At 43.1% G+C, this 9,849-nt stretch overlaps 1 non-coding gene and 1 pseudogene across 1 annotated transcript; both read right to left on the minus strand.

Annotated features, from left to right (window-relative positions):
* Positions 1-5,407: 5,407 nt before the first annotated feature.
* Positions 5,408-8,811, minus strand: LOC149238811 (25S ribosomal RNA). Its single transcript, XR_016246904.1, has one exon. It is a non-coding gene; the product is annotated as a 25S ribosomal RNA (ribosomal RNA).
* A 244-nt stretch (positions 8,812-9,055) lies between these two features.
* On the minus strand, positions 9,056-9,209 carry LOC149238812 (5.8S ribosomal RNA; annotated as a pseudogene).
* Between the last annotated feature and the right edge of the window lie 640 nt (positions 9,210-9,849).

Below are 9,849 nucleotides of genomic sequence, written 5' to 3' on the forward strand. Positions count from 1 at the left end.
TTTTGAAGTTCTTCTTGGTAGGGTACCACCCATCCCTCACTTTCCCTCCTGGTTTGTCATGTCACTGCTCCCTTCGTGGAAAGTGGCCTTCTTCATATATATCAGGTACTTTTTTCATCTAGATACACCTTTGTCATCTTGTCTATACTTCATAATACTTATCACATGGATGCTTATTTGTACTTGCTTCTTCCCATACTTTGATTTAGTAGCCCTTCATGACTTCATCATGATATTTCTTTAACATCAAATGGTTCTTTTGTTGGATGGCTTATTCATCATGAAATCTTTGTAGAGTTGAATCAGTTATCTACACCTTACTATCTCCAAGTCCTTCATTGGTGTCAAGGGTCCTTTGATCTTTTTCTTCCCTTGTCAGATTTTCCATGCCTTCTTTTGAGAGATCTTGGGGAATCTTGCCAGATAGTGATTCTTTATGACCACGATGTTCTTCACATGCTTAATCTCTTTCTTCATTTTCTTCTTCTTGGATTGATTAGTTAACCACCTTATACTCCTTATGAGAGAACTTCTTCATGTTGACATTTATTGCATTGTTGTACATGCCTATGAGCATATCATTGGAAAACAATATCCTTTTATTCTTGATCTTGATTATGATTTTATCATCTCATCTTTATCCTTTCTTGCTTCATCTTCTCTTGCCTATATATCATCCTTTCTTGAATCCTGTAAATGGGACTCCAAATGAGACATCTGCCCTTATGTACAAACCTTCTTTTGAAGATTATATCAAAGGATTTTGAAGACCCTTATCTTCAAAATGTTTCTTCCTTTGATGATGGAGGCCTTCTAAGAATTTTAACCATGATCAATCATTTTTTCATTGTGGATGAGGCCCTATAATAGGTATTCCCATTCTATATTAATATCTTGAGCTATATCTACACCATGCTCCTATATTATAGAAGATATCTTTAACCATGCAATCTATTCTATTTCTATATGCTCCTATACTACTCAACACTTTGAAAGGAGACTTTAAGCAAATAGGTTGACTTAGTCATCGTAGAGATCTGGAGGATCTTCCTTTTTCAGCTTCTTGTCTTCTTCTTTCACTTCTTGAGTTACATGAGATTCTTCCTTTTCTATCTTGTTGTTGTTGTCCTTATTATGTTTAGGACAATTACTTTTGTATCGTCCATATTCTTGGCATCCAAATAATTCGACTTTGGACATGTAGTGGTCCCAACCAATTTGTTACTTTCCTTGCAAAAAGACATTGAGGTATACTCAGAAGGGGACATATACTTACTTGATAGAGTTTGAGATGTAGTGAACTTGCTTTCTTCTTGAACACTTGATGGCTTTCCTTCCTTAGATCTTAACGTTCTTCAAGTTGCTTTCTTCAAATGGACTTGCTTGATGATGAGATTTGCTTGATGACATGACTAGTAGTGCCTTTTCTTTTTGAAGATGGCGTAGATTGATGTAGGTCCCTCTTTGATTTTTTATTATTGTAGGTGCCTTTATATAAGGATTTTCTTCTTGCTTTGTAGTCTTCCTTGATGAATGGTAGATGGCAGAACTTCTTGTCCTTGATGTGATTGAGACTTCTTGGCTTGATTATTCAACCTTGTAGATGTTCTTTAGATTTCCTTTCCTTGATGTGTCACCTTAGCTCCAATACCGCGTTGAAGAATCTAGGGAAATGGTGTATAGTAGGATTCTTCTATACTTGATAACAATACGTGATGCTATTTTAACATTTATCTTCTTAGCTTAATCTTATTTTCTTCTTATTAATGCATGTGTTTTTACTTCATCAAACTAGTGCCAAAAACATAAGAACAAGAGCACATGATGTTGGCTTTTTGCCAGGGATTTCTCTCTCATAGAGGAAAACCCTTTCGTAATTTTCTCTTACTAAAGCTTCTTATTGATTGATGCCAAACCCTAGACCCTTTACAAGAATATCCTCTAAACAGAAGTCAATTTCTTCCTCCTCTCTGCACTTTGTTTCTTTGACAGTTCATTCCCCGCCGATTCGTCGTTCTTTCAACTTTTTATAGTCCTTGGTAGAATACATCTAGAAGAGAATCCAACCTTTGATCCTTAGATAGATCCTTTACCAATGAAGAAACCTTCATTCTCTTAAACAACTAAGACTTTTTTTATGTGAGGTTGTAGACTCGATGTCTGTGTGCTTGGGCGACTTCCATTGTGGGAGGGACACAAAAGCACCAATTTCACTACACCCGGCTGATTTCCATCACGAAGAGACATGGAAACCCTAAATTTCCTACACTTGGGAGGCTTTCGACAAGGCAAGACATGAAAACCATGGGTTCCCTGCAATTTGGTGACTTTTATCGAAGAGGAACTGGGAGACCCCATGGCATGCCCCTTTCCTAGTGGTAGTCTTTCAACCACACATAATCAAGTGCGACACCACCATACTTTTTCGTTTTACCAATACTTGAGTACACGGTTTGTGCCTACTTCAACACTAAGTCAAATTTCCAATAAGTGTTCTTAACAATGCAAAGAAAATAACTTATCATCAACTTATCTTCTTAATTATTCTTTCATCCCATCATGTTGTGTGGTCATGATGCACTTCATGTGCCCTGCACGACAAAAATCCACACCTAAACTCTGACTGGTGTCACCCGTGCCCAAGTATCCCACCTGTCTGCCCAACTTTCCATTTTGTGGTGCCCAAACACTTCCTGTCGGTGCAGTCGATACTGAGGGCACATGGCCCGCATGCAATGCGACCTACCTACCCCGGTCAGTAACCTGGCCTGCTCTGCCTCTCTGCACTACTAAGTCCAACCCATCCACTGTAATTCACCTGCCGGTGCAACCCTTTTAGCTGTGGCCTTCTCTTCCTTATATTTTCGCCCAACTCCTCCCTTTGCAATTGTTTTGCAATGTGGATGTTTGAGTTCGATTTCCTTTGGTTGAATGCCATCCTCCTTACTTAAATGCATCATTTCACCCAAGGGTCATGTCTCTCAGGAATAACAAGGGTCGATTCCATCATCATACATGCCCAGCCAAGTTGCCACATAACCACAACACACCCCATTCCAACGAACCGTCGTGTCCCTTCATGTGCATCGTCGCACCCATGGGTCAGCTCCAACACTTAGTTGATTACACCCATCGGTGCACATTGCACACTTTCCCACGTCCTAACTCATCTGCACATGGTCACCTCTTTCATCTGGGCACCCAACATGGGTCGCTCATGCGCCCTCCACTGGTGACTTACCTATCGTGCACGTATCAAGGGGCAGGCACCCCGCCCAACACGCTATGCCCATCACTGTCGCACATAAGCGAATGTTGTGCCAAGTTGTCACATATAACCGAATGCTCACCCAAGTCACATTCAACTAAACGCATGTGCCTGTTACACATCAAGGCATGCCCGTACTATGGGTTCTATTTTTTGACTCTCTCGAATGCTCCCGACTTGAATCCTTGACACCCCAGGCCCCACCTAAGTGTTGGGACATGGAAAACCTATATTTCATGCACTTTGGCAGCTTTCGTCATAGTGGGGTAGGGAAACCTTGATTGTCCCACATTTGGATGGCTTCCATCACAACGAGGCATAGAAACCCAAAGTTCCAAAGATAGACTAGGTAAGTAGTTTCCACCCCACCGTGAAATGGAAACCCCGAGTTTGCAAGACTTGGTGGTTCTTCATCGTGCCACAACATGGAACCATGATTTCCATAAAATTAGATGATTTCGGTCGTGTTGTAAACTGGAAACCAAATTTCCCCGCACTAGGGTTGTGGTTTTCACCAGGGTGGGAGATGGAGACTTGGATGTTCCCAAACTTAGGAAGTTTCCCTCATGCCATGAAATAGAAGCCCCCAGGTTCCATGGACTTGGGCAGTTTTCTCTCATTCCTCTAGATGGAAACCAAAGTTCTCTACACTGAGGTTGTGGTTTTTGTCTTGGTAAGACATGGAAGACTTGAGTTTCCCATAATTGGGCGGTTTCCATCATATGCCATGGAATGGAAAGCCCTAGGTTTGGTAGACTTGGGTTGTCATTCCTTGTCACCCAATGACATGGAAACTTGAAGCTCCCCAAACTTCTATGACCATTCCCTGTCATGCGATGACATCAAAACCTGAAGCTCCCCAGACTTGGCAAGAAATTCCCTGTCATGTGAAGAAATGGAAACTAGAAGCTCCCCAAACTTGTGAAATAGTTTTAGCTGCGATATGACATGGGAACCCTGTGTTTTCTAGACTTGGGTAGTAATTTTTGTCGTGATGTGAAATGGAAACCCCGTGTGTCCACAGACTTGGGTAGCAATTTCCATCGCGCCGCGAAATGGACACCCCGAGTTCCCCATGCTAGGGACGAGACATGGAAACCCTTGGTTTACCAGACTTGGGTGGTTTTTTTTGGTGGTTTTGATTGCTCTGCGACATGGAAACCACAAGTTCCCCAGACTTGGGCAGCGGTTTTGAAACACCCCAAGTTCCCCAGACTTGCAAGCTAGTTTCCATCTTCATGGAAACCCCAAGTTCCCCGCATTGGGGCTTTGTTGAAAACCTCGAGTTTCCATCGTGCCATAAATTATGGAAACCAGTGGTTCCATTAAGGGTGGGACATGGAAACCCTAAGTTTTCACAGACTTAGGTGCCACTGGTTTCGACCGTGGCACGACATGGAAACCCCAAGTTTCCTAGCCTTGGGTGCCGCGATGCGACATGGAAACCCCAAGTTTCCCCAGGTTTTGGCACCGAGGCACAACATGGAAACCCTGAGTTTCCCCAGGTTTGGGAATCGAGGGACATGGAAACCCAAAATTTTGGGTGCTAGGAGGAAACCCCAAATTTTGGGTGTCAGGGCGCGACATGCAAACCCCAAATTTTGGGTACCAAGTGGAAACCCCAAATTTGGGTCATCGCGATGCGAAATGGAAACCCCAAATTTTGAGCATCGGGTGGAAACCCCAAATTTTGGGCACCGAGTGGAAACCCCAAATTTGGGCCATCACAACGCGAAATGGAAACCCCAAATTTTGAGCGTCTGGTGGAAACCCCAAATTTTGGGCACTGAGTGGAAACCCCAAATTTTGAGCGTCGGGTGGAAACCCCAAATTTTGGGCATCAAGGCACTACATGGAAACCCCAAATTTTGGGCATCATGGCACAACATGGAAACCCTAATTTTCCCAAGTTTCCACGCATTTTCCGTCACAACGTGGAAACCCCAAATTTTGGGCACTGGGTCGTGACATGGAAACCCCAATTTTCCTTGGTTTTCACACCTTTTCCGTCCCCAAGTTTCCTACCCCCAAGGAAATAATTTATGAGATGTCAGCAATAAAAAATTTCGTTTGGAGGAAAAGGCAAAGGCGGGAGAGTTCTCTAGATTTGTTTTAATAATGTCTGACAAGAGTGAAGCTATGAATCTAGGCAACCAAGGGCTTAATCTCAGTGGATCATGGCATCAAGGCCACTCTACCACTTATAATACCCCATCGTGTATTTAATTCGTCTGCAAAGGATTCTTCTCAATGACCATTTGGAATTGAACTTCAAAGCTACCCCAACTAAGATTCTTCATGGTCGCGGTTTGCAAATGACACAGGCCCCTGGGGGTGATAAATCAACGCCCCTACTGCCAGTCAAGATACAGTCGAAGAGCGACATGCACTACTTCTAGTGTGGATTCTAACTTAGAGGCATTCAGTCATAATCCAACACACAGTAGCTTCACACCACTGGATTTTCAACCAATGCGATGACCAATTGTGTGAATCAACGGTTCCTCTCCTACTAAGTTGAATTACTATTGCGGTGCAGTTCATCAGTAGGGTAAAACTAACCTGTCTCACGATGGTCTAAACCTAGCTCACGTTACGTATTGGTGGGTGAACAATCCAACAATTGGTGAATTATACTTCACAATGATTGGAAGAGCTGACATTAAAGGATCAAAAGTAAATGTTTCTATGAATGCTTGGATGCTACAAGCCAGTTATCCCTGTGGTAACTTTTTTGACACCTCTAGCTTCAAATTCTAAAAATCTAAAGGATTGATAGGCCACACTTTCACGATTTGTATTCATACTAAAAATAAAAATCAAATGAGCTTTTACCCTTTTGTTCCACACGATATTTCTTTTCTCATTGAGCTCATCTTAGGACACCTACGTTATCTTTTGACAGATGTGCCACCCCAGCCAAACTCCCCTCCTAACAATGTCTTCCACCTAGGTCGACCTACCGAAACATGCCTTAAGGAAAAAATATAGGTAGTGCCCCGAATTTTCCCCATAGAATAAGTAAAATAACATTAAAAGTTGTGGTATTTCACTTGCACCAAAAATGGTTCCTACTTATTCTACACCTCTCAAGTCATTTCACAAAGCTAGACTTGAGTCAAGCTCAACAAGGCCTTCTTTCCCCGATGATTCTTCCAAGCTCATTCCCTTGGATGTGGTTTCACTAGATAGTAGATAAGGACAATGGGAATCTCATTAATCCATTCATGCGCATCACTAATTAGATAATGAGGCATTTGGCTACCTTAAGAGAGTCATAGTTACTCCCATCATATAAGCACACTTGGTTGAATTTATTCACTTTGACATTCAAAGTACTGGGCAGAAATTACATTGCATTAGCATATGCAAGGACCATCGCAATGATTTTTTTTAATTAAACAGTCAAATTCCCCTTGTCCGTACCAGTTCTGAGTTGATTTTTCGTATCCTAGGGAAAAGCTCCCAATAGGGGCATTCTATCTCCGTAGCCCAATTGGCACGCGACTACCCACCCTCTCTACAAGACCAGCTCATGCAGACTATTGAAAACCGATGAGTTAAGGTCGCAAACCCCTAGGCCCAACCCTTAGAGCCAATCCTTTTCCCAAATTTATGGATCCTTTTTGCTGACTTTCCTTACACAAATTGTTCTATTGACCAGAGGTTGTTCACCTTGGAGACTTGATGCAGTTTTGAGTACGGCCGGGCATGAACAGTACTCGATCCTCTACATTTTCAAGGGCCACCAAGGGTGCAACAAACACCACAAGATGTGTGGTTCTCTTCCAACTGTTGGACCCTATCTCTGAGTGAACCGATTCTAGGGTGGGCAAGCTGTTAAAAAGAAAAGATAACTCTTCCTGGGGCCCCTGATGACGTCTCCAAATTTCCTAACATTTTCACTCGCCGCCATCTCCCAATTTTGGAATATTAACCTGATTCCCTTTAGATGCTCATGCAAAGTGCACCCTTGATACAAGGCTTCCCCATCTCTTAGGATCAACTAACCCATGTCCAAGTGTTGTTCACATGGAACCTTTCCCCACTTCATTCTTCAAAGTTTTCATTTGAATATTTGCTACTACCACCAAGATATGCACTGGTGGCTGATCCACCCAAGCTCATGCTCAAGGTTTCTCAACGACCCTCATGTCCTCCTACTCATCGAAGCTAGGCAATTTTTCTGATGGTCAAGTATAGGTTGCGTCCTTCAGTGCCATCCATTTCCAGGGCTAGATGATTTAGCAAGTTAGTTGATACACACTACTTAGTGGATTTGGACTTCCATGACCACCGTCATGCTTCCTTAATCATCCAACACCCTCTCTAGGATCCAAGTTAGCCTGCTATTTGGCACCATAACTCGACTTTTAGTTCATCCCTCATCACTAGTTTTTCTTACCAAAAATGGCCCACTTGGAGCTCTCGATTCCATGCATGGCTCAATGGAGCAGCCACACCCTCTTACCTATTTAAAGTTTGAGAATAGGTCGAGGGCGTTAAGCCCTCGATGCCTGTAATCATTTGATTTACCCAATAAAACTCATGCGTGAGCTCTATCTATCTTGAGGGAAACCTCGGAGGAAACCATATACTAGATGTTTCGATTACTTTATCACCACTATACCCAAGCTAGAGGAACAATTTTCACATCAGTATCGCTACGAGCCTCCACGAGAGTTTCCTCTGGCTTCACCCTACTTTGGCATAGTTCACCATCTTTTGGGTCCCAATAGGTGTGATCACACTTGCACCCTTCACATAAGCTCAAGGTCGATTGATGATGCACTCCCCAGAGAGGGGATCTCTCCCTTCAACTTCCTTGCACCTCACAGGTTTTCAAACCTATCGACTCACACACATGTTAGACTCCTTGGTATGTGTTTCAAGATAGGTCAAATCGAAAGCCTACCAACCAACACCACGAGTGTGAAGGTGCACATGGCCTACCACAATGGCGCACACTTCATTCCTAGACCATCACAATGGAAAACTGACAGGTAGTAATCCACCTACACTTCTGATGATGTAGTATCCTGTTTTGGTTCGCACCTCAAGTCGAGTAGTAGACCAACCTAAGTCATTCCACATCTGACTGAGATGCATAAAAAACTCCATCCGCTTCCCTCCCAAAAATTTCAAGAACTTTTTACTCTCTTTTTAAAATCCTTTACATCATTCCCTCACTGTACTTGTTGGTTATCAGTCTCTCACCATCATTTAGCCTTGGGAAAAATTTACCACCCAATTAGGGTTGTATTCCCAAACAACACAACTTGCCGACAATGCCTCATGATGTGGCAGTGTCCTGGCCCAATGGGCTATCACCCTCTCAGGCACCCCCTTCCAAGGGACTTGGCCCAGGTCCATTGCCGAGGACACTTCCACAAACTACAATTCAGGTGACACTACCGCTCGATTTTCATGATGGGCTCTTCTTGGTTCGCTCGCCGCTACTAGGGGAATCCTTGTAAGTTTTGTTTTCATCCACTTTATTATATGCTTAAACTCAGCAGGTGTTCTCACCTCAGCTGAGGTTGTAAGTTGGAGCTAAATCCTCCCTACCGATGGGAGGACAAGAGAGAGAAAATAAAATTTGAGCGATGCCACATAAAGCCTGCATCAACTAACACCAACAACCCATCCAAGGGGACAAGATCACCAGTTTCCAATGCACATCATGAAACATCACTTGAGGTATTTCAACCAACCGCACCGCATTGGGCACAGACGACCAGCTTCACTACTCCTAACATATTGCAGGAAGCACGCTTGAATGGGATACGACACCCAGACAAAAATTCCCTCAATCGAGGCCTCAGGTGAAAATTGCATTCCAAAACTCGATGATTCACATGATTCCTCAATTCACACTAAGTATGACATTTCACTATGTTCTTCATCATAATAAGAGCCGAGATATCTATTTCTGAGAGTTGTTTCCACATATTACTGAAAAATCCGCCACAACACTGAATAAGGGAACCCCCCATGACAAATTTAAGGCTGAAATAGAGAACAAAGGTGTCTACCCTCTCACAAGAGGAGACTCAAAAAGAGAAAAATCCTCTTGAGCCGCACACCGTTGAAAAAAGGGGCGAAATGAGTGGAACAACAATCGAGAAGGACTAGGGTGGCCACCCCAAGGGCTCACACTGATTTTAATCCTTCCCAAGCACTAGTCCACAATAGTTCCCCCTTTTCTCTGTAAAGGTAGGGATCGAAAGGTAGAAGGGAAGAAAACAAGGTGAAAGAAATAGAGATAAAACATGGCTACTAGCTCATAAGGGGAGGCTCAAACAAATCACAAGCATTCTAAGCCCTATGCCTTCACAAAAAGGGAAAAATTGAAGAAGATGACGATCGAGAAGGACTAGGGTGGCCACCTAGAGAGCTGGAACTAAGTTTCGTCCTTCGTGAACACCAATCCACAACAATCCCACCTTTTCTCCATAGGGCTAGGGGCCAAAAGGAATAAGGGGAGAAAAAACATGAAAGAAATAGATATCAAAAGTGCCTACTGGCTCGCAAGGGCAGGCTCAAACAAAGAACAAGATTCCCCAACCCCGTGCCTTCAC

This window comes from Pinus tabuliformis, chromosome 8 (genome assembly GCF_031772625.1).
Source record: "Pinus tabuliformis cultivar Carrire ecotype Pingquan chromosome 8, CPIR1, whole genome shotgun sequence".
NCBI classification, from domain to species: domain Eukaryota; kingdom Viridiplantae; phylum Streptophyta; class Pinopsida; order Pinales; family Pinaceae; genus Pinus; species Pinus tabuliformis.